The sequence below is a fragment of the Lathyrus oleraceus genome, chromosome 3, assembly GCF_024323335.1.
Source record: "Lathyrus oleraceus cultivar Zhongwan6 chromosome 3, CAAS_Psat_ZW6_1.0, whole genome shotgun sequence".
NCBI classification, from domain to species: domain Eukaryota; kingdom Viridiplantae; phylum Streptophyta; class Magnoliopsida; order Fabales; family Fabaceae; genus Lathyrus; species Lathyrus oleraceus.
Genome location: NC_066581.1, coordinates 313,463,098 through 313,489,459, shown reverse-complemented (window position 1 = coordinate 313,489,459; position 26,362 = coordinate 313,463,098).

Here is a 26,362-nt window from a genome sequence, read left to right as displayed (position 1 = left end):
CACTTCTTTATCATTGTCAAAAATGGACAAGCTCAACACTCTTTCCAAAGGTAACTGCGGTTCCTTCAAAGGACTATCATAAGCAATCACTTGATCTATAACCTCTATTGTATGACTAGTGCCAATATCATCTTTGTATTTCATGGTGTTTTGAACATCAATTTTTAATTCCTCATCATAGACCTTCAAAGTCATAATACCTTCCTCTATGTTGATCAAACATCTTCCAGTCTCTAAAAAAGGTCTCCCAAGAATGAGATGAATCTCTTTATCCTCACGCATTTCTAGAATCATAAAATCCACCGGGAATACAAACTTGTCAATCTTCACCAGAACATCGTCAACTATCCCATAAGGTTTCTTGACCGAATGGTCGGCAAATTGAAGTGTGATCCCGGTATCTTGCACAACCCCTATACCCAGTTTCTTGTAAATGGATAAAGGCATGAGGCTTGCACTGGCTCCTAAATCAATACGGGCTTTCTTGAATGACCTATCTACAATGGTGCTAGGGTGTGAAGGCAAGCCTCTAAATGGTTTTGATGAAGACAACATTATTCATTCAAGATGTTATGCATGCTCAAAAAGGAAATGGATCAAGACATTGAAGCGAGAACAAGATTTCATATTATTTAAAGTCTTGAAGATGTATCTTGGATTAATCAAAGAGAAGAGCTTCGAAGATATTTCAAGCATCAAAGTGATCAAGCCACATACGCATGAGGAACCATTTGATCAAGCTTCATTTTTCAAGTCAACCGTTTGCAAGATTGTTGATTCACTTCTTAGGTATATCTAACTCACTCTTAGATTAGTATACAAGTGTTCAACAATCATGATATGCATTTGCATCTTTTAACATAACCATTTGTTAACACATTGAAATGCAAAACACAATTTTCTTAAAGTATTTTTCTGCATTTCAACAGTGTTAACCGGTTAACCATATGGGTTAACCGGTTAACAGTCCAGTTTTTTGAAATCCTGTGCTAACGTTAATATGCGTTAACCCGTTAACCTATTTGGTTAACCTGTTAACACTGCATTAACCCGTTAACCTATTTGGTTAACCCGTTAACACTGTTCGTTACAGTAAAAAGGTTTTTGAAAAATTATATCTTTTCATCAATGTTCATGGAGAAAATGATACCTCTTTGAAAAGGTATTTTGGCAATATAAGTTCTTAAATTTTCAAATGAATTTTTCACCTCCAAGAATTTTCATACAAACTTCAAATAATCACTCTCTCATATTTTCTTTCAATATTTTTAAAAAAGTGTTCATAATCAAAGTTTCATCTCATTCTATTGTTGAACACTTGCATATTATCTTTTGAGTGACTTATTTATCTAAGGAGAAGATCAATCAAGAGAAGATTCATAAAACTACATCTTTGATAAAATCATTCATAGAATTATTTCTGTTTGACTTGTGATCCAGGATTGTTGGACACAAGGGTTGGTGTTTGAAGAGGATTGTTCTTCATACACTTGTTTGTCTATAGGTTAGATAGTAGGCATCACCGTTTGTGTGAATAGGCTGTACCATATTCTAACTATAGTGAATTCTCTTTCGTGTGAAAGGGGAGTGGATGTACCTTCGGATTGTGAAGGGAACCACTATAATTTCCGGTGTCGTTTACTTTCCGCATTTTAATTTTCCGCACTTAAACAAAAATATCCAAAAACCGGAAACTAGATCGAAGAAATTTTTATCACCTAATTCACCCCCCCCCCCCCTCTTAGGCGCATTTACAACTTACATTTGGCATCAGAGCAAGTTATAGGTAACTTGTTCCTAGAGATCCAGCATGGCTTCCGCAAGCATAAATCCGGTTTTCAAAGACGGTGGAAGTAGCAACAAGCCCCCACTCTTCTCCGGAGAATATTTCGATTTCTGGAAAATCAGAATGAAGGCACATCTTGAAGCCCAAGGGGAAGGTATATGGGAAGCAGTTGAAGAAGGTCCACACAAACCGGTGAATGTGGTGAATGGAGTTGGTACCGCAAAGTTGAAAAACACTTATGACGAAGATGATAGGAAAAAGATTCTGAATGAGAAAAAGGCAATCAACATACTCCAAAGCGCTCTCAGTATGGACGAGTTCTTCCGTATATCTCAATGTAAATCGGCAAAGGAGATTTGGGACACCTTGGTTGAAACACATGAAGGAACCACCGAAGTGAAGAGATCGAGGCTAAACACCCTAAGTCAAGAATATGAGATGTTCCGCATGCAGCCCGGTGAATCTATAGTTTCCTTACAAAAGAGATTCGTCCATCTAACAAATCACTTGATCGCTCTGGGTAAAACTTTCACTAATGATGATCTCAACCTGAAAGTCCTAAGATCTTTGACAAGAGAATGGCAACCGAAAGTGACCGCTATTTCGGAAAAGAAGAGTCTCTCAACGATGACATCCGCGTCTCTATTTGGCAAACTTCAAGAACACGAATTGGAACTTGGAAGGCTCGAGAAGCACGAAGGTCTAGAAAAGAAATTCAAGAGCATTGCCTTGAAAGTTGATTCAAGAAATGACAAAGACGATGAGACGTCCGAAGATGAGAACTTTAGGCTTCTTGTGAAGAAGCTTGGTAAGTTTTTTAATAAAAATAAAAATTCCTCTTATCCTAAAAAGAATAAACATTTCAGGAAAAAGAAAGCATCCACATCAATGCAAGACGTCACGTGTTATGAATGTGGACAGCAAGGTCACATAAAGCCGGATTGCCCAAAACTTGCAAAGAAAGGAGGACTCAAAGGAAACAAGGAATTCAAAAACAAAAAGGCTTACGTCGCTTGGGACGATAATGAGATCAGTTCATCCTCGGAATCGGAAAGCGATGATTGTGCGAACATGGCTCTTATGGCTTCACATCACTCCGATAAAGAAATCGATGAGGTTAGTAGCAATTTTTCAGTTTATGACAATGACACACAAGATGTTATAGATGAACTCTTAAAAGAATGCAAGACCTTGTATAAAAGTATTTCATCCCAAAGGAAACAAATTTCATCCTTAGAAGAAAAAAATATTGCTTTGGAAAAATATATTGAAAGTGGAAAACAAAAATTGATGGATGAAAAACAAAGTCTTGTATGTAAGAATTGTGAATCTTTATCTTTTCAAATTGTTCAACTTAAAAGAGTTTTAGAAAGATATGAAAAAGGTCAAATTGGCTTGGAGGAAATTCTTAAGCATCAAAGATATTCTAATGATAAAAGTGGATTAGGATATTCTAAGTTTTCGAAACCAAGCACAAATAAGACCATTTTTGTTAAAGCAAGTGAACAAGTTGATAAAGAAAAAGGAAACAATTCTAAAAGTGTGCATCAAAGTCATAAAAAGAAAATGATTGTTAAGAAGAAGAATTATGTTTCTAGATATAGAAGTGATTTTCAACCTACCTGTTTTTACTGTGGAATCAAAGGCCACACACCTAATGCTTGTTATGTGAGAAACTTTAGCATTCCAAAAGGGCATTATGTGTGGGTTAAAAAGGGTACTAACTACCAAGGACCCAAAGCAATTTGGGTACCAAATAAAACTTAATTGTTTTTGTAGGTTTACTTGGAGACCACTTCAAAATCTCTGCTTTATTGATAAAGTGGTTGTTCTAAGTTTTTGATGGGAGGAAATAAACTAACTTTCAAATCTAGTTCCAAAGTCCAAGGGTTATTTCACATATGGGGAATACCTTAAAGGAAGAATTCTTGGCATTGGCAAAGTTGAAGCACTAATATTCACTAAACCATTGGCTAAAGAGCAATTCTTCAAGATTCGGCGAGAACTTGGTATTTTCAATGAAGGTGACATCTAACCTTTCTTCAAATTGCTTGTTATGTGGTATAGTATCTTAAAATATGTTGATTTTCAATTTTTATGTTATGCAATGCTAGCACTTCTGTTTCGCCGTTTTTAGTTTTTCTTACTTTCGCATATCGAAAAATTATCCGTTTTAAAATATTTTTTGATCGAAAGTTGCGTATTGATAAGTGTTAATACTCATGTGAAAATTTTTTGTAAAAATCTTTTCCCATTGTTTCAAACAGAGCTGCTGTTTTTTAATTATTTTTTTGAAAATTTTAGCCCGTTAATAGGTTAACGGAATCGGTTAACAGGTTAACGCCTCCAAAACAGCACTTCTGCATTAGTTTTAAAAATCCAGAATTTTTAATATTTTTGGTATATGTGTTTATGGTTAGTGCATGTGCTTGAATGCTTATCTAATGATCACATAATGTGTGTATGCTTGTCTGCTTTTCTTTTTTAAGTTTCTTCCTTTTTGCTAATGACAAAGGGGGAGAAGAAATATGTGTTTGTGTGTTTGTTTTTCTCTAACAAAATACAGCTAGAAAAGACTCTCTAAAAAATCATGAATTTAGGGGGAGCGTTGATCAAGGGGGAGCCTTTTGTGTTAGAGAAACAAAAGTAGAGCAAACTTTCAATATTGGGTTGTCATCATCAAAAAGGGGGAGAATGTGAAGGCAAGCCTCTAAATGGTTTTGATGAAGACAACATTATTCATTCAAGATGTTATGCATGCTCAAAAAGGAAATGGATCAAGACATTGAAGCGAGAACAAGATTTCATATTATTTAAAGTCTTGAAGATGTATCTTGGATTAATCAAAGAGAAGAGCTTCAAAGATATTTCAAGCATCAAAGTGATCAAGCCACATACGCATGAGGAACCATTTGATCAAGCTTCATTTTTCAAGTCAACCGTTTGCAAGATTGTTGATTCACTTCTTAGGTATATCTAACTCACTCTTAGATTAGTATACAAGTGTTCAACAATCATGATATGCATTTGCATCTTTTAACATAACCATTTGTTAACACATTGAAATGCAAAACACAATTTTCTTAAAGTATTTTTCTGCATTTCAACAGTGTTAACCGGTTAACCATATGGGTTAACCGGTTAACAGTCCAGTTTTTTGAAATCCTGTGCTAACGTTAATATGCGTTAACCCGTTAACCTATTTGGTTAACCTGTTAACACTGCGTTAACCCGTTAACCTATTTGGTTAACCCGTTAACACTGTTCGTTACAGTAAAAAGGTTTTTGAAAAATTATATCTTTTCATCAATGTTCATGGAGAAAATGATACCTCTTTGAAAAGGTATTTTGGCAATATAAGTTCTTAAATTTTCAAATGAATTTTTCACCTCCAAGAATTTTCATACAAACTTCAAATAATCACTCTCTCATATTTTCTTTCAATATTTTTAAAAAAGTGTTCATAATCAAAGTTTCATCTCATTCTATTGTTGAACACTTGCATATTATCTTTTGAGTGACTTATTTATCTAAGGAGAAGATCAATTAAGAGAAGATTGATAACACTACATCTTTGATAAAATCATTCATAGAATTATTTCTGTTTGACTTGTGATCCAGGATTGTTGGACACAAAGGTTGGTGTTTGAAGAGGATTGTTCTTCATACACTTGTTTGTCTATAGGTTAGATAGTAGGCATCACCGTTTGTGTGAATAGGCTGTACCATATTCTAACTATAGTGAATTCTCTTTCGTGTGAAAGGGGAGTGGATGTACCTTCGGATTGTGAAGGGAACCACTATAATTTCCGGTGTCGTTTACTTTCCGCATTTTAATTTTCCGCACTTAAACAAAAATATCCAAAAACCGGAAACTAGATCGAAGAAATTTTTATCACCTAATTCACCCCCCCCCCCCCTCTTAGGCGCATTTACAACTTACATAGGGATGGTGACAGCTCCTCGATCTTTCTTCTTTATAGGAATTTTCAGACCCTACAAAATAGCACTACAAGTCTCAGTTAGAATAATCGGGTTTGTGTCAATGGTTCGCCTCTTAGAAATGACGTCCTTCATGAACTTGGCATAGGTAGGCATTTGTTCAAGTGCTTCCAAAAGCGGAATGTTGATTTCTAACTTCTTGAACAACTCTAATAACTTCTCAAAGTTTTTCTCATGTTGCCCCTTTTTCTTGTTTCTGGTGGGAAAGGGAAGCTTAATGTCCGGTTTTTGTTCAATGACTTTTTCTTTCACCACTTGTTTAGGTGCACCCAGTTCTTCCATCATAGCTTCATTTTCCTTGATCTCAAGATCTACTTCAAGCAGTTGATCTTCATCTTCAGCTTTCTCCTCAAGGACTTCATGAGATTTACCACTTCTCGTTGTCACGTCACTAACATTATTATGCTCTCTAGGATTTGTCACAGTTGCACTTGGTAGAGCACCTTGTGCTTGAGAACTCGAGGCTACTTGTTGTGCTATCTGACCCATCTAAACTTCAAGATTTTTTTATGGACGCGGTAGTGTTTTTCTGATTGTTTCTAGTTTCTTCTTGGAATTGAACATTATGAGCTTCCATTCTTTCAATAGCAATCTCCCAATCTAATATCTTTGGGGCTTGCTATTGTTGTTGTTGTTGATATTGAGTTTGATATTGACCTTAAACTTGTTAAGGAACATTCCCTTTATGATCTTTCCATGAGAAGTTAGGATGATTCTTCCAACCTGGATTGTACGTGTTGGAGTAGAGATTATTCGGCTTCAAAAATTATTTTTTCAACTTATTGAGGAGTTGCAAAGCAATACACTGTTTGGTGCGGTCCATTACAAATCTCACAACAGACGAGAGGAACGGGTTGGACTTGAGCTACCTGTTGGGTACCTATATTCATCGCTTTCAGCTTCTTTTCGACTTCGGCAATGATAGTATCTTCTATACGAATTATATTAGTTTCTATCTTCAGATCAATAAATCCTTCAGGTTTACTTATACATCTGGCATACAACTCCAAGTGCTCATTAGCAGCAATTGCTTCAATGATCTTTTTGATTCTGGTGGCTGTTGAGAAATTAGTTGAGCCATCGGCTGCGGTCTCAATCAACTATTTGGTCTTTATTTTGAGACCATTTACTAACATCTGCATATGTTCCATTGGATCCATATTATGAGTTAGTCAAGCCACTAGGACCCTTTTGAATCTCTTGTAGGCATCTCCCAAAGATTCACCTTCTTTCTGCTTAAAGTTCAGGATTTCATACCCTTTTCTCAGAAACACCGATGCTGGAAAGTACTCATTCAAGAAAGCCTTTTCCATCTCTTCCCATGATGTAATACTACCGGCTTGGAGAGAATAGAACCATTCTTCAACTTCTTCAGCTAAGGTGAACGAGAACATTCTTAACTTCTTTGCTTCCTCCGTGTGACCATCAGATTTCAGAGTGTTGCTCATGGTCAGAAATCTCTGCAAATGCTTGTTTGCATCTTCATTTACCTTTCCAGTGAAATGCTTTCTTTCAAGTTGGTTGGTTGTACTTGGATGTAGCTGAAAATTAGCCATATTCACTGGTTGGTTGACAATTGTTAATCTATCGATTGGTGCATTCGCACCTCCATAGTCAACCAACACTCTTTCTGGCGGTGGTGAATTCTCACCTATTATTTCGATCTCTCTCTCTGACCTTGAATCCAAATATGAATAAATAGAATGTTATTCTTCTTTTGATTCCAGTCTTGCTAATCTAGCTTGTCTGAGTCTCGCACGTAAAGTTCTTTCGATTTCTGTGTCAAAAGGAAAATCAGTTGAGGCCTTACCTCGCATACAAATATCATACACAAATTAGTTTATAATGATCGAAATAAATAACTAAAAGAATAGAAATTAAATTTTAGTTGTAGAGCAACAGATTTTCAATTGAACTAAATTTAAACTTTATATTTGGCAGTCCCCGGCAACGGTGCCAAAAACTTGATCGGGAAAATAACAAGTGTACTATTTTTCCGATGTAGTAATAATAGGGAAATTTCCCAAGTATCGATCTCGGGGACTGCGTAAGACTATTAGTTTAAATTATGATTCAATTGAACAAAAACAAGAGTTTTTGGGTTGGAATAAGTTCGCATTATAATTAACTAAACAGAATATGAAATATGACTTTTACACAAATATGAGAATTATGTCAGGGTATGGTGTGTGATTTTTCCCCTGCAATGACCTTGAATGTAAATCTCCTCAACTTGTTCAAAAATTCAATTACCAGATCTTAATATTATTTCCTCCTAAAACCTTAGAGGGAAACCTTTGGTCATTCAACCTAATATCTAAGTCCTAAGGGAATTATGATGAAACCAAGCTTTTGAATTAACCAGAAATAACCAGTAACTATAGGGTATCCCTAGCCCTAAGTGATATCTCCTACAGTTTAACCGTACAAAAACCTTAACAATTATGATCCCATAAATTGTTAACCGTATAGCAATCCTTAATTGTTCGATAACGAAAGCATTAAAAACATTGCACAGTTAAATTTGAAAAACAAACATAAAATTGAGTGAGTTAGGAATTCAAAGTCATTACATGATCAAATCAGGGACACCCTCTGGCATTTGGGGGTTTAGCCGCTCATATTATTCATAGAAAATACAATATTCAAATTAGACATTACAAGATATGGGGATTCCGTTGATCTTCAATCACGATCTCTCTTGAAGGACCCCCGTTCTCCAAAACTCTTGACATTACCAATCTTTAATCGTATGATTCTTTTTCGTGCAAAAGTCCCTCTTCTTTTCCTCAAAAAGTCCTCTAAATATTCACTGATCAATTAACCAATGTAGCAAATACCCAAAATGCCCTCCAGGGTCATAAATTCTAAAAATAAAATAAAATCAGAAGATGAGGCGTCCAAGGCAACACGGGCCATGTCAGGCAACACGGTCGGCCGTCTTGGCTTATTGTTTCTCTGTTTCCATAATGCCAGTGCCAGACTTGCTGAAACGGGCATCCGTGTCAAGCCACTGTTTTCTTCCAAAACTTCTTCTTTTATCCTTCCCCTGACACGGTCTGTGTCAGGCGACACGGGTGGCCGTATCAGGGCGACCGTATCTTCAAAAATCCTTCTCCGTGAGTCCTGAACGCCCGATTTCCTTGGCGAGTCTTTGGGCATTCTTGATTGAACCTTAAAACCTACAAAACTACCAAAAGAAAGCATAAAAAGTAGTATATTGACATAAACAAAAGATAATAACCAAACGAGAATTGAAATGCGAACATACAATTTGCTTGACAAAATAATAAAAAGGTAAAACAAAGTGTTATCGATTTGGAGAATTCATGTCGAATAAGTGTCAGAAAACTAGTAGAGTTAGTGACCAAACAGGAACAATAAACGTCATTAGCATGTAATGTCAGTAACTCCAGTTATTAATCCTACACTGGTTGTTCAAGTAGCACTGAGTTATCAATTGCATTTTCAATAACGTACAAATCAACAAAATCAATAAAATTGGGCCCAGAGGCCTGCAGAATTTGATCCAATTCCAATGACTTATACATAATTATTTCCTGCTTTAATACACAAGAATTTGGTATAAACAAGAACTCCACAACTGTTCTGAAAGAGCTTCCATGGTTGTATAAACCTGGTTAACATTGTACATTCCACCAAGGAGCACCGAGTCATGATATCGAAAATTGTTTCGCTTTGAAAGATGAGGTGAGAAGGTTAATGCAAAATGGTATTTTGTATTTTGAAGACTCTAGTCCCAATGTACATGCTAATATGTTGCCCAAAATGGCGGTACAACTATGAATATGGTCGAAGGATGTCCAGGAAAATACCGAGTTTTTAACGTCAATCTGCTCAGAAGATCCTTGGTTGAAATGCACGCAACTTTGTGCGAGTTAATCTATTATGATCATGACCATGCTTCTTGCCATATTTGTTCCAAAAATCCCTGAGGATGTGCTGTCGTGAAAAGAGACCTACAAGAAATGTTGGATCAATATCGTATTCAGGTTACGAGGGACAGAAATGAAGATAAGCATGAGGTGAATATCATAGTACCTCGTTTCAATATTCTAAAACCAGTTGTGATTGCATATAATGGTCTAAAGCCTGTTATTTTTCTGTTGGTTATTCGTTTGGTGGGTTCTACGCCTTACGAGTCTGATAAAGTTGTGCCTTACAAGTATAATGCTACCATGGCGGAAGACAGTAAAGAGGTGCATATTCCTGCTTTCTCGTCTGTTGTAAACATTACTGATGTAAGTGATGTAACCCTAAGTGGTCGAGTATTTGTTGTTGCAACTCCTAAGAGGATTGAAGATGTTGTGATAGAGAAATCAACTCAAGCGAAAACTCCTATTATGCAAACCGGCCAACCCAACAGTGTGAATCAGAATTTTGATCAAGATGAAGTACTAAAATTGATTAAGAAGAGCGATTTCAATATGATGGACCAGTTGTTGCACACTTCGTCCAAGATATATGTATTATATTTACCAATGAGTTAAGAAGATCATTGAGAGGCTTTGCAGAAGGTCCTAGAGTAAGCCTATATGAACCGTGATGTAATACTTAATCAATTTGAGGGCATTGTGACCAATATTACTGCATGTAACAATATGAGCTTCACTGATGAAGAGTTTCCCGAGAAGGGAAGGAACCATAATTTGGCTATGCATATCTCTATAAATTGTCAGGATGATGCCATGTCCAATGTGCTTGTGGATATTGGTTCTTCTTTGAATGTTTTTCCGAAGAACACTTTGTCCAAGCTTTCTTATTAAGGAGATCCAATGAGATTCAGTGGGGTTGTTGTGAAGGCCTTCGATGGCTGAAGGAAGACTGTAATTGGGGAGGTTGATCTCCCAATGAAGATATGTCCATGCTTATTTCAGATTACTTTTCAAATGATGGATATTCATCCTGCCTACAGTTGTCTCTTTGGACGTCCGTGGATTCATGAGGCTGGAGCAGTGACATCGACTCTCCATCAGAAGCTGGAATCTGTGAAGAATGGGAAGTTAGTGATCGTGGGTGGTGAGCATGCCATGTCGGTGAGTCATCTCTCTTCCTTTTTATACATCGATATCGTCGAAGCTAAGGGAACATCATTTCAAGCTCTCTCTTTTGATAATATTGTTGTTAAGAAGAAGGAGGAATTCACAACATCCTTGAAAGATGCCCAACATGTAGTGAAGAATGGTCAATCTGCTAAATGGGGACAAGTTGTTGAGCTTGCCGAGAACAAGAATAGAGATGGTTTGGGATTTTCATCTGGTTCAACCCAAAGAGATCTGAATCAAATTCAGTAAGTGTTTCATAACATTGGCTTTATTCATTCGAAGGACCAGTCTACTGCCGCCATCCTAAAAGACGATGAAGAGTATGAAGTGCCAAACTTTGTGACGCGTGGATCGATGTGCCAAAATTGGATTGTTGTTGATGTTCCTTCTGTTATTCACTTATCAAAATTAATTGTTAAACCCATTGAAAACAATGACCCTATGCCCTCTCCCAACTTTGAATTTCTTGTGTTCGAAATGGAAGAAAATGATGTTGAAGAGAATCCTGATGATATTTCTCGGTTGCTTGAGCACGAGGAGAAGACTATTCGTCCTCATAAAGAGCCTTTGGAAGTGATTAATCTGGGTTCTGAAGAGAATAAGAAATAAGTCAATGTTGGGGCATTGCTTTGTCCAGATGTTAAGAAGAGGATGGTAGAGCTTCTTAGATAATATATGGATGTGTTTGCTTGGTCTTATTAAGATATGCCAGGTCTTGATACTGATATTGTGGAGCATTAATTACCATTAAAGCCAGAATGTCCCCCGGTTAAACAGAAGTTGAGAAGAACTCACCCTGATATGGCTGTCAAGATTAAAGAGGAGGTGCAAAGGCATATTGATGTTGGGTTCCTTGTTACTGCTGAGTATCCTCAATGGGTTGCTAACATTATACTAGTTCCAAAGAGAGATGGTAAAGTTCGGATGTGTGTTGATTATAGAGACTTGAACAAAGCTAGTCCGAAAGATGATTTTCCTCTGCCACACATTGACATGTTGGAAGAAAATACAACTAAATTCAATGCCTTCTCCTTTATGGATGGGTTCTCCGGTTATAATCAAATCAAGATGGCACCCGAGGACGTGGAAAATACAACATTTATTACACCCTGGGGAACATTATGCTATAAAGTGATGTCTTTCGGTTTAAAGAATGCTGGTGCAACGTACCAAAGAGCCACGACTACTCTTTTCCATGACATGATGCACACAGAGATAGAAGTCTATGTTGATGATATGATTTCTAAGTTAAAGACTGAAGAAGATCATGTTGAGCATTTGTGGAAGTTGTTTCAGCGGTTGAGAAAGTTTAAACTCCGGTTGAATCCTAATAAATGTACTTTTGGTGTCCGTTCGGGAAAGCTGTTAGGTTTCATTGTCAGTCAGAAATCTATTGAAGTAGATCCTAATAAATTCAGAGATATTAAAGAAATGTCTGCACCAAAGACAAAAAATCAACTTAGAGGGTTCCTCGGGCGTCTGAATTACATATCCAAATTTATATCTCACATGACTACCACGTGTGGGCCAATCTTCAAGCTTCTCCGTAAATATCAAGGTTGTGTTTGTACAGAAGATTTCCATAAGGCTTTTAACAACATCAATGAGTATCTGCTTGAACTTCCTATTTTATCTCCTCCAGTGGAAGGAAGACCGCTGATTATGTATTTGACTGTGTTAGAAGAGTCCATGGGTTGTGTGCTTGGACAACAAGATGAAACCAGTAGAAAGGAACATGTCATATACTATCTGAGTAAGAAATTTACAAACAGTGAGTCTCGATATTCCATGCTTGAGAAGACTTGTTATGCTCTAGCATGGGATTCCATACATTTACGCCAGTATATGATCAATCAAACCACTTGGTTAATATCCAAGATAGATCCAATCAAGTATATTTTTGAAAAGCCTGCTTTGATTGGAAGGATAGCTCGTTGGCAGATGCTATTGTATGAATATGATATTGAGTACCGTACTCAGAAGGCAATTAAAGGAAGTATTCTCGTAGATCATTTGGCTCACCAGCTAATCGATGATTATCAATCCATCAGGTTTTACTTCCCTGATGAAGATACTATGTACTTAAGAGCTAAAGATTACGATGAACCATTGCTTGAAGAAGGACCAGAGCCTGGATCCTGATGGGGTTCAGTTTTTGATAGAGCAATGCTTATGGTAATGGAATTGGGGCAATCATCATTACTCCTAAAGGTTTTCATATCCCTTTCCCTGCAAGATTGATGTTTGATTGTATGAATAATATGGCAGAATATGAAGCTTGTATCATGGGTCTTGAAGAAGCCCTTGATTTGAGAATTAAAATCCTTAATGTGTATGGGGATTCGGCCTTGGTGGTTAATCAAATTAAAGGAGAATGGGAGACTCGTCATCCTAGCTTAATTCCTTACAAGGATTATGCAAGGAGGTTGTCAACTTTCTTCAATAAAGTCGAATTTCACCATATACATGGTGAAGAAAATCAGATCGCGGACGCTCTAGCTACTTTGTCTTCTATGTATAAATTAAATCGTTGGAACGCCGTGCCCAATATCACGATTATGCGCCTTGATATACTTGCTCACGTGTTTCCAGCAGAAGAAGTTATAGATGATAAGCCTTGGTATCATGATATTAAGTGTTTCCTCCAAAGTCAGGAATACCCGCTTGGAGCATCCAACAAAGATAAGAAGACTTTGAGAAGATTGGCTGACAATTTCTTTTTGAATGAAGATGTGATATACAAGAGAAAATTTGACATGGTTTTGCTTATATGCATGGATAGATACGAAGAAGACATATTAATGCAAGAAGTTCATGAAGGATCCTTTGGTACTCATACTAATGGACACGCAATGGCTAAAAAGATGTTAAGGGCGGGTTACAATTGGTTGGTAATAGAATTTGTTTGCTGTAAATATATGAAGAAGTGCCATAAATATCAGATTTATGCAGATAAGATTCATATGACTTCGAAACTTCTCAATGTTATTTCATCTCCATGGCATTTCTTTATGCGGGGAATTGATATGATTGGTATGATTGAACCCAAAGATTCGAATGGGCATCGTTTCATCCTGGTAGCTATTGATTACTTCTCCAAATAGGTTGAAGCAATATCTTTTGCTAATGTGACCAAGCATGTCATGGTCATATTTATCAAGAATCAAATTATTTGTCGATATGGTGTTCCAAGTAAGATCATTATTGATAATGGGTCGAACATGAATAATAAGATAACGAAAGAGCTTTCTGATGACTTCAAGATTGAACATCATAACTCTTCTCCTTATAGAACCAAGATGAATGAGGTTGTTAAAGTTGCGATTAAGAACATTAAGAAAATTATCCATAAGATGGTTGTGACATATAAAGATTGGCATGAGATGCTCCCGTTTGCTTTACATGGATACCGTTCGCCCGTCTGTATTTCAATAGGGGAAACCCCATTTTCTCTTGTATATGGCATGGAAGTAGTTCTCCCTATATAGGTTGAGATCCCATCAATGTGAGTCTGGATGGAAGCCAATTTGTATGAGGCTGAATGGTGTCAGAACATATATGATCAGTTGAATTTGATTGAAGAAAAGAGGATGACGACTTTGGGTCATGGCCAATTATATCAAAAGAGAATGAAGAAAGCATTTGACAAGAAGGTTCGACCCCGCGTATTCAGAGAAGGTGAACTTGTGCTCAAGAAGATCTTGTCTTTCAACAATGATTCCAGGGGCAAGTGGGCTCCTAATTATAAAGGCACATATGTTGTTAAGAGAGTTGTCTCCGTTGGTGCATTGATTCTTAAAATTATGGATGGTCAGGAGCTCCCTCGTCTTGTGAATGCTGATGCAGTTAAGAAATACTTCGCCTAAAAAAAGAACAACTCGCTAAGTTAAAAACCCGAAAGGGCCGCTTAGGCAAAAATGAGCATCTCGGTGGATTGAAAACTCGAAAGGGTGATCCAGACAAAATTTAGAGACATAAACATAAAGTAATCATCCTGGTAGATTAAACCCGAAAGGGAAATCTAGACAAAAGTTAGGGATCATGGCAAGTAACTGCATCATGCCAGACTTGATCGTTTGAAGCAACATTATCTGTCAAAGGTTCTTATTCAGTCATCCTCGACCAAAGTTCAGAACATGGCGGAATTCAAAGTTGTTAGGGAGAATAGTGGTCATTGTATTTCAATGTAGTCCTTTCCATGTATTTACCATTTTTTCAACTTTGTAATGATCCATGGAGTCATTCCATTTACAGACTACCATTCTATCAATAAAATTTGAGTCTTTTGTCCATTTGCTTGCTATTCTTATTTTGTTTCAGTTCATGAAATTTCATTTATTTTTTATGATAACTTTTGAAACAAAAGATATCTAAACAATCATATTTTCAAAATTTACCAAAAAATATATATTTTCCTTGACTTGTGAATACAAGAGAGGAGTATCAACAACAATCTCGAGGATGGTAAGATCTTGGAAAGCAAAGCTCAGTGTCCCCCAGATAGAATTTCCTTTATTTACCTGAATAATAGTTTCCCCAACATAATTGCAGTATTGGTAGAATCCCTAGCAATATCTCTGCCGGCATCTCCACCCTGTTGAGATTAGCTAAGTATCAGGTTGTTCCATGTTATCAGTCTAACTCCCTTTGTGACTATTGTCAGCATATTCATACGTGTATGCATAGCATCCTGATGATTGTCTTCACATTTTTTCATTCTCTTGGTGCCCCACCATTTTCTGGTGTTTTCACTCCCTGTAGAGTGTGTGCGTCCTCTCTCCAATAGAGTGTCGACCTTAAGCAGAAAGCAGTTATCCTTTCTAATTCGCGATAGCTTGATCCTCGTGGAAAATTTTGTTTTAGTTTTCCTTTCCAGTTCATTAATTGGATGGAATTAATCTCCAATTGAGTTCATGTTCTCATTGGATTGAGTCTTCTTTGACCATTTTCTCTCTAGTTCGTTCCTGGATTGAATTTTGGTCCCTCTTGAACTTATTACCTTTGTTAAGCTACCATTCGACTGATAGTAGGTAATAGTTCCTTTTACCTTTTTATTTGTTGCCTTTGTTAAGCTATCACTCAGCTTGTAGTTGGTAATCATTATGTTTGAGCTTATCACCTTTGTTAAGCTATCACTCGGTTGATAGTAGGTAATAGTTCCTTTTACCTTTTCATTGGTTGCCTTTGTTAAGCTATCACTCAACTGGTAGTTGGTAATCATTCTGTTTGAGCTTATTACCTTTGTTAAGCTATCACTCGACTATTAGTAGGTAATATTTCCTTTTACCTTTTGATTGGTTGCCTTTGTTAAGCTATCACTCGGATGGTAGTTGGTAGTCATTCTATTTGAGCTTATTACCTTTGTTGAGCTATCACTCGGCTGATAGTAGGTAATAGTTCATTTTACCCTTTGATTGGTTACCTTTGTTAAGCTATCACTCGATTGATAGTTGGTAATCATTATGTTTGAGCTTATTACCTTTGTTAAGCTATCACTCGGTTGATAGTAGAAAATAGTTCCTTTTACCCTTTGATTGGTTGCCTTTGTTAAGCTATCACTTGACTGATAGTTAGGAAATATTTCTCCCCTTGTGGAGTTAGGGTTTTCCCCTTTGGTGATTTCTTTTCCCCGATGGAGTCTTGCCTTGTTAAGTCTTCCCCATTGGGTATTTGTTGTGGTCATTCTCTAATTATATACTGGTTTCTTCCCAAATGACGTTTGTTCTCGAGTCTTTTCTTTTCCCCTGTGGAACTTTGTTTATCCCCAACCGGGCCCCCTATGGAAACTGTTATCCCCCCCCACAAAGATTCTAGTTTTCATTCATATTATATCATAAGCATTTTGCGGTATCTTAGGGCCAAAAACTGGGTCTTTGATATTTAAGTCTCTTCAATCTTATCGAGACAAAGATTTCAACCTTCATATCTCCAAATTGAAGAAAGTTAAATAGGGGCATCTGTCATACCTTAATTTTTAACCATAAGATCTCACATATCAATTACAACATTGCAACAAACAAGGACACATCTTGATCCCCCCTATCCATCTTTGGGTTTGCTTTTTCCAGGGATCACCAAACACTTTTTTGTTGGTTTGTTTTACCTTTGTTTTTATATGATTAATTGATTATCTAACCACTAATGAAAATACCAAAAGTATTTCTTGTTTCCCTTAGGTTTATTAGGCAAGGTAAGGGCTTTTCAATCAAGAGCATCTCAAAGTTTTGTTGCTTACTTCTCAAGGAAAGTCAAAGGTTCATGTGTTTATTCCATGCCTTCTTCAACAAGCAACTTCAATCTTTGAGAAATTTAATCAATAGGAAATCAAGAACACCTTATTTTGAGTTCATATGATCACCCATGTACTTTGAAATGAAAGAAAAATCCAAGTACACAAGCTTGCTCCAAGTAGTTTCACCAAAAAGTCAACCTTTTGAAGTCAAAGTTCCAAGGATCACAACTCCTTCAATTCTCAACATTTTTGAATGATTCATTTTTCATATGACTCTTCTCATTATCCTATACAACTTCTATTTGTATGACAAGAGTCGATTATACTTGGAGGACCATCAAAAGTTTGTAGACATTATAGGTCATTTGTGGACTTACTTTCAAGTGATTTTTTCTCAACTTTCAAAGATCACAACTTCTTCAATTTTCAACATTTGAGGATGATTAGTTTTGAATAATGTCCTTTATGGTGCCCTTTACAAGTTTTCTTCAAGGACCAAGGTCAAAATATGTTTGGAAGGTCATGGAATTTGTTGAGACATTACAAGTCATTTTCAACCATGGAACACTTGAATTGTTTCTAAGTTATATGATCAGTTTTTCATGCCAACTTCAACATGACATAACTTTGTGCTTAAACATACAAATTCAACCTTTCTTGATACGTTGTAATCTTTTTTATGATTTCAAAACATTGCAAAAAGAATGAGATCAAAAAGCCTCATGAGTAGGATGCCCCATTGGGTTGAACATCGTGACTTATAACTGAAGAAATTGTCATTGCCCGAATTTTGAACTTCACTAATTTCAATTTCAAGCCAAATTAACATGAGTTTTGGACCTAAACATGTTTAACCAAGTCTCGAGAAGTTAGCTGACCCTTGAAACACATCATTTGGCTGAGTTTTGATAAGTTACAATTCACACTTTCCTCACATTCGGATAAAATTCATTTTGCACGAATTCAACATTATTCCACACATATTTGGATGCAAACACATTCCCTATAAATAGAGGAAGCTATTGCATTCATTAACAAGCTTTGGAGAACCAAGAAATCCTTACTGCAACTTGAAATTTTCTAGAAAAAACCAACTATCGTGTTTTGAGTTTGAGCTTGTATCAATCCAATTTCTTGATTCCATTAGCATATTCGGTATCCTATGAAATTTTGTAACAATTACCAGACTCCGATACCTTATGAAGTGCTCTAACCAGATCGAGCTTCATCAACTTCTGATCACCATTTGGACAAGGTAGTTCTGATCATCATTTAAACTCAAACAGGTTACCATAATGCAATCCTTCACTTTCTGATGCTTTCCTCTAACTTATTTGGTGTTGATTGATCGTGTTCATCATTTTATTTTATTTTTCATGACTTGCTTATTTATGAAACTTATCTGAAATTCCCTTTGCTCAGTTTTTATAAATGAATTTGGAGCATAAGGTTGAATTCGGGATGAGAAGAGGATCACAATGGTGGTGATCTCATGTTCTGAATTTACCAAATGATGAAACTCTAGTGAGAGCTCACTGGAGAAGATGATCGGAGTGTTCCAGGTCGTCTGAGTTTGACCATACACGTTGGACAATTGAGATATTCTAATTGGTTTGATTTGAATTGAATTATATGTCCTGCTTGTAGCGCGTTCCATCGTGCATCCTAACCTGAGGAGTGTTGGATATGCCACGTCAGTTATTGAGGCGTGATCCAACGCTCTGTATTTTTTCTGATTTTAATTATTTTTCTTTTTATTATTTTTATTGGTTTTTTCTTTTAAAATTCACAGTAATTCCATTTTTCATCCAAAAAATTCCAAAATAATTTCTAAAATTCTCTTTTATTTTTCTTTGTCTGATTTTAATTTTTTCACATTTTATTTCACTGATTTTCTATTTTTCATAAATTTTCTCTTTTCGCCTTTGTTTTAATTGGTTAAAAAAATAATTTTTTTGTATTTTTAAATTCTGAAAAAATTATCATATGCTTCTTATTTTATTTCAATCTTCCATAATTTTCATGGCCATTTATTTGGTGTTTTGAAGGACTTTATGAATTTTTCATTTTATTTCTATTTTAAAATTCATTTAAAAATACTTTTGGTGCATTTTTATTTCATTTAATTGCATTTTATATTTGTGTGAGATTCGTGAACTTCTTTTGGCCTTGGATCATGATGGTTTTAGATAATGAGTCTCATCAAACTCAATGGATCTTGGGTGTTGATATGGTGAAAACCCTAATCCACCAAAATGGGTGATTGATTTTGATGATGACTTGATCAAACTTTTGGTCCAATTTGGGTGTGACCTCTCTTTTCATCTTCTTATTTATCTCCTTCTTTTCCCTTTGATCAATTGGATGGTTTATGCCCATCTTGTTCATGATGTATGGATTGGTACTTGATGAACTTTCATCATTTCAAATATACCTTACAATTGATCATGGATTATTTAAGGTACTTTAGATTGATGCATAAGTTTGTCCTAAGTGGCATGAAGTATGGATTGAAGTACTGGACCATCATCCTAGCCTTTGTGCTTGATCATTCTCTCTTTCCTTTTTTTTGTGGCATGACTTTTGGAGGATGATTTACATATCATTTCTCTAGCTTGTATTAACACTAACACTATTATTGACCAACCTTAGATATTTGTGACTTCTACATAAGTACAATTACGATTTCTTAACATAGCACTAAATTTGTCCCAAAAGCAAAGACATTTTTATAAGTGAGATTGTAAGTCTCATATTCCTCATGGTATTGTATGAAAACATTGCCCCCTTTTTCATTTGTGAGAGCTAGTGGCATACTTGTTGGTTTATATCCAAGTTTAAGCCCCTCTCATAATGATGTATAGGTTCATGTTTTCATACTTGTGGGTGAATAATTGAGTGTTCTCTAAAAAATGACCAAACCATCTTTCATTTTGATTACTAACATACTTTACTTGCATTAACTTTTAATTCCAAGTCATTTACTTTATGCTCTTTTATTTTTATGCCATTTAATTTATGTTTAGTATTTCATATCATATTATTTATGATTATGTCATTTGTTCTTTGTTCATTTTGGACTTTTCTTTTATGTCCTTGTAAAGAAAACACTAATAAGAAAAACCTAAAAATAAACTTGGTTCTCCTGATTCACGGACTTGTGGTTACTATCCTTAGCAATATTGTGGAGTTATGGACTTAGAATTAGGATCTTGACCATTGCTCTGAAACTTTTGATTTGAGACCTTGGAATTCATCTGATACCTTTGACTTTGGACTTCCTTTGGAGACTTGGTTGAGCTATTTTAGTTTCATCTAATGCATGATTATTCTTTGCTTATTATGGCTTGCTTGAGGCTTAATCCAAAGGAGGTAATTCTTGTTTGACTTATGTCATAAAGTTTGCTATTTTTTGGTTAGATCTTTCCTCCCTAGCTTTTACTTTATGCTCTAGGATGTTCTCTTCTTCTCCTCCCTTTCTTTAATTTTCAAAATCTTCTGCCTCTTTTCAAAAATCTTCTTGATTTCAAACTTGAACCACTTTCTCAATAAACATTGACTTTTGTCAAGTGATTTTAAAAACCTTATTTCCAATAAATGCTAATTCATCTTAAGCATATTCAGACCAATTTCAAAAGACCTAAAAAATGCATAACTCATTCAAATCATTTTGTGCCCTTTGTGCACTTTTCCTTTTAAAAAATTTCTCAAGGTTTAGACATGAGTCATTTTAATAGTTGAGATATAATTATCATATCCTCATAGTATTGATGATAATTCTTTTCCATCTAAGAGAGCTAGTGCCATACTTGTTGATCCTTATCCAAGTTGGAGCCCTTCTCATGATGATGCAAAGTTCTCATACTTGTGGGTGACTAGTTGAGTATTCTCCTTAGAATGACAAAATGTCTTTTCATAAAAAATGAATCAAAACAAATACCTTTGTTACTTTTACCACGAACTACGAGGTTTTGATCCTCCATTGCACTTTGTTGGTATATAGGCATGAGACTTCAAAAAGTCTTGGCAAACACAAAATCATAAAAAAACATTTCTTTTTCCATCTCTCCAATCTTTTACAAACCCTTTTCAAACTAAAACGTACACGCTTTCAAAGAGGTTTCCATGGAGTACCATAGATGTTTAGGGTGCTAACACATTCCCTTTACATAACTAACCCATGTAACCTTATCTCTTTTATTAGTTTTGATTTAAAACTTATTTGGGTTTTATTCGTACTTTTTCCCTTTTCCTTTGGAAACAATAAAAGTGCAGTGGAGACTCTTGCTTTATGAGTTAATCTAATCAATAACTTAATCTCAAATTTTTTACTGCTACAACATGCATGTCAGATGGATATGAAATGTGCATTCCTGGATGGCCCCTTAGATGAAGAAGTGTATGTTGCACAACCAGATGGGTTTGTGAAACATGACGAAGAAGACAAGGTATACATATTGCATAAAGCCCGATATGGACTTAAGCAATAAGAAAATAGATAGTTTTCTACAGGAGAAGGACATTGTGGAATGAACAACTGAGCATGGAGTGTATGTGAGAAGAAGCAATAATGAATTTCTAATACTATGTCTCTATGTCGATGAACTGTTGATAACAGGAAGTTGCAACAAGGATATCAAAGATTTCAAACATGACCTAAGTGGGGAGTTTGAAATGTCAGACTTCGGAAATGTTTCATATTTCCTTGGCACCGAATTCTACAAGAGTAGTAGAGGCTTGATGATGCACCAAAGAATATATGTAGGTGAAATACTCAAGAGATTTGAGATGCAAGATTGCAACTCAACTTTGACTCCAACTGAGCCCATATTGCAACTATTGAAAGAGACTGATGAACATGATGTTGATCCAACGCAGTATAGAAGACTCATTGGGGCACTTGATACTGTTGTCATACAAGGCATGATTTAGCATACAATGTAGGTATGGTGAGTAGATTCATGCAAAATCCAAAGGTATCACACCCAACAGCGACGAAGAGGATACTAAGTTATCTAAAAGGAAATCTGGACTATGAATTTTTTTTCCCCACAACCGATGAAGGAAAATATGTAAGCTAGTGGGATACACCGACTCAAGTTTGTTTAGTAATGTTGGGGATAGAAAATTCACAATTGGCTATGTGTTTATGTTAGGTGGTGCACCAGTTTCTTAGAGTTTAAGAAAGGAACCAATAGTAACATTGTCTTTGTGTGAGGTAGAGTACATAGTTGCTTCTATTTCTGCATGTCAATAAACTTGAATGGTAAATTTGGTCGAAGAGATTACAGGGAAGAATCATGGAGAGATTACAATGAAGATCGACAACATGTATGCTATCAATCCGGCAAAGAATATGATAGCGCATGGATGAAGAAAGCACATAGAAATGAGGTTCTATTATCTTTAAGATCAGGCAGAAAAAGAGAAGCTGAACTTGGAACACTACATAAATGAGAATCAGATTGCAGACATCATGACAAAGGAATGCAGGTCGAAGTGTTCAAGAAGTTAAGACCTATGATGAATGTAGATAAATTATACACAATTAATTAGGTGGTGTGTTGAGAATGTAATTCATGGTTTCGAAGCATGCTGCTGTCGAAACACCTAGGTGTCGAAGTGTCTAGGTGTAGAAGTGTTAAGGAGAGGCCCAATTTTGAAGTGTTAGCAGAATTAGATATTTGGGATTTTCTTGATGAGCAAGCAAACACAAAATCTATAAATAGAGAGTAACACTTATTGATTGTAATATAACATAATATATGTGCATTTGTACTGTTGAATAAAAATTCTCAGTTTGAGAGCAGAGAGTTACTTTGCAGAAATTTCTTCTTCTTCTTCATTATTCAAAACCCCTAATCTCTTTCTTTTCATTACCAATGTAAACTGAAATCTTGCAATCAAGGTTGGTTGATTCACTCGACTGAAGAGTGAAGAACAAGATGAATAATTAATCAAAAAGATTGAGTCTTGTTCATCAAAATTCGGTTCGGAATTCTCCATAGGTTTTGGTGAATTTCTTGAAGGGAAATTGATGAACTTCTAACAGTTTTTGCATGTGAAGAATCAAAGATACTTGGTACAATATAAAATGTAAACAAAGCTCAAGCTAACTCTCCACAGGTTTTTGTGAATTTCTTGAAGGGAAATTGATGAATTTCTAACAATTTTTGCATGTGAAGAATCAAAGATACTTGGTACAATATAAAATGTAAACAAAGCTCAAGCTAACTCATATGCTAAACTTTTATGTTTTTTATTGAGAAATGGAATGTTTGTGAATTTGATAATTAGAAAGGTTTTGAGAGTTCTGTGATTTGTGATTGTTCTTACAAAAACAATTATTGTCGCCATGTTGTAAGCATGTCCTGGCCTCTCTTATTTTCTATCTTTTCTTTTATTTTATTTTTCTTTTTCAAAACTAAAACATATGGCCGAAAATCACATGCAATCATGTGCAATTGAAAAAGAAAATATATTTTTCTACACAAATTTTGATTCGTTAATGTTTATGTGTATTTTTTAGACACATTTTAATTTTTTTACTATTAAAACTTTGATGTTACCATCAAATATTCACGTGCAATGCAAAAATTTATTTTTTAACATAAAAAAGGTTGAGTTTTCATTTCTTTTAGAAAGTTTTTTATGGATGTTGTGAGTGCACTTTTCTTTTAAAAATATTTTGAATGATGTCAAAATTAGGACATTTAGTATTTGTGTATATTGGACTTTATCCTCTGTGTCTAGATGTGAATTTTATCTTAGGATACTTAAAATCATTTTAGAAATTTTTTTACAAGTTAAATTAAGTTTTTATGTGAAAAACTAATCTATGTGTCAACACATAAGGTTTTTAGGTTGACACATAGAAGCCTCGGTTTAGTATGTGTCAACACATAAAGTTTTCAGGTCGACACATAAAAGCCATTGTCCAGTATGTGTCGATGCATAAGCACTTCAGGTCGACACATAGGTCCTTCAGGTCGAAAAATATGTCCTATAGGTCGACAAATATAGAAGATTTAGCAAAAACAAAGTTTATGTCCAGTATGTGTCGACACATAGGTCCTTCAGGTAGACACATACGTCCAATAGGTCGACACATACTGAGTTGTTTGCAAAACCAAACTTTTTGTCCATTTCAGGTCGACGCATATAGTCTTTAGGTCGACACATAGAAGCAAAAATGATTCAATAGGTCGACGCATAATTCCTAGAGATCAACGCATGTTGTCTAAAATTCCAAAAACTTGTAAAACTTTCTAAGTTATGTTTTTCTATTTTTTTTCTCACTTACAGAGACACACACACACACACACACACACACACACACACACACACACACACACACACACACACACACACACACACACACACACACACACACACACACACACACACATATATATATATATATATATATATATATATATATATTCAAAATATTAAAATCAAAGAATATACAAAACATTTCTCATCACCTTCAACTTTTTTCTATGCATACACACAACAATTACACATAATCCTTTTTGTTGGGTGCCATTTTTTTAAACAACACATATTCTATAGAGATTGAATAAAGCATACAAGACATAGAACAAAATATTGAAAGAGAAAAGACATTTGATTGAAAATTAGGAAACCTCAAAGTATCGACGGAAACCGATTATAGGAGATCAACCTTATGAACTTTAGTTCTCCATGAAATCTTCTAAGAAATATTGTATCATCAAAATTCAGAATAAGATTGTTGCAGCAGTGAAAGGCCTAATATAATAAAAGGGAAGTTCGGGCCCTTATGGGATCCGACCCAAAAATTACAAAAACTTGCCCAAACTAAATATTTTAATTAAGTCTGAAACTTCAATGAATTATTCGGATCTCTTTCAATCCAAATCTGCTTTTGGCTTCAACATGAAACTTATAGCTCTTTCTCTTAGATTTCCAACACATATTATAATGCGTTAATCCGACTCCTATAGCTCAAGTTATGATCTGCATAGTAACAAGATATCAAATAACTATTTATGTTGAAAATAAAGTACGAAAATAAAATAAAGACAAAAATAAACTTAAATATAAAAATACACTAAAATATTAAAAATAATAGAGTAAGCCATAGAGTTTCCTAAGTATAATAGTAAAAGAAGGTGCATCAAAATGCACTGATCATGTGCCATATAGATACAAGCTTGATAAGATCCAATTTAGGATTTGTAAAATCAAATTGGGTTGATATTTCTTTGGGGGTTTTACTGATATTGAAGAAAGGAGTTTCTTTCAAAGAAGTAGCAGAATGATCAATTGGAAATCTTAGGACATTTGATATTGCTTAAGATCAATGGAAGAGAAGAAGATAGAATCAACATCAAATTTAGATTTTGTGGGTTTGAATTTCTATTTCTCTCTTGTATTCAACATTTATGAAGGTCATTGAATATCTTAATTCCATTTGGAATCAGGGGGCAGACGTACCCATAGTAAGGACAATTGGGGAATTGCCTAAACAAATCTCTCTCTCTCTCTCTCTCTCTCTCTCTCTCTCTCTCTCTCTCTCTCTCTCTTGTGTGCATGTGTGTGTTTTTCATAATTTATTTGCATACTTTCTTTAAAATCTTTGAACTCGTTTAGTGTGCAAGTTTTCACATATTGATAATTCCTTTGGTGTTGAAATATCACAAACTGTTTTTTGTTAAGATAATTGCAATCCATAAACTTGCAATTGGATTTTCACATCAACAATACAAAAGAAAAACCAGCTTGGTGTTTATTGCACACCAAGAGTTTGACAAATTTTCTTAGTCAATTTTTGTTTCATAATTTCATTCGAAATTGATTATCAAAGTGTAAAATTATTCAAACATTATTTTGAAAAATATATTGGTTTGTTTCTTCATTATTGTAATAAATTAATTTCATGTCATTATGATTTAATAGCATATCTGATTCTTTCAATAACGATTTGGGATAGACGAGTGTTGATCCATAACCGCTTTCGTTTACCATAGAAAATACTTTTAAAAACAGATGTTTAATAAAAAATTTACTTGTGATCTATTTACCATCTCTAGATCGTTTTCCTCGTATAACAAGTGATATCACGAGCACCGATTTATCTTGTGTTTTGAAATGACGTATTAGATTATAGCTCCCGAATCTAAAGGGGCTTATAATAGAGCACATGTTTTCAATGGCAAAAACTATGGTTATTGGAAGTATTATATGTGTGTCCATATCAACTCTATTGATAGAAATGTATTAACCTCCACC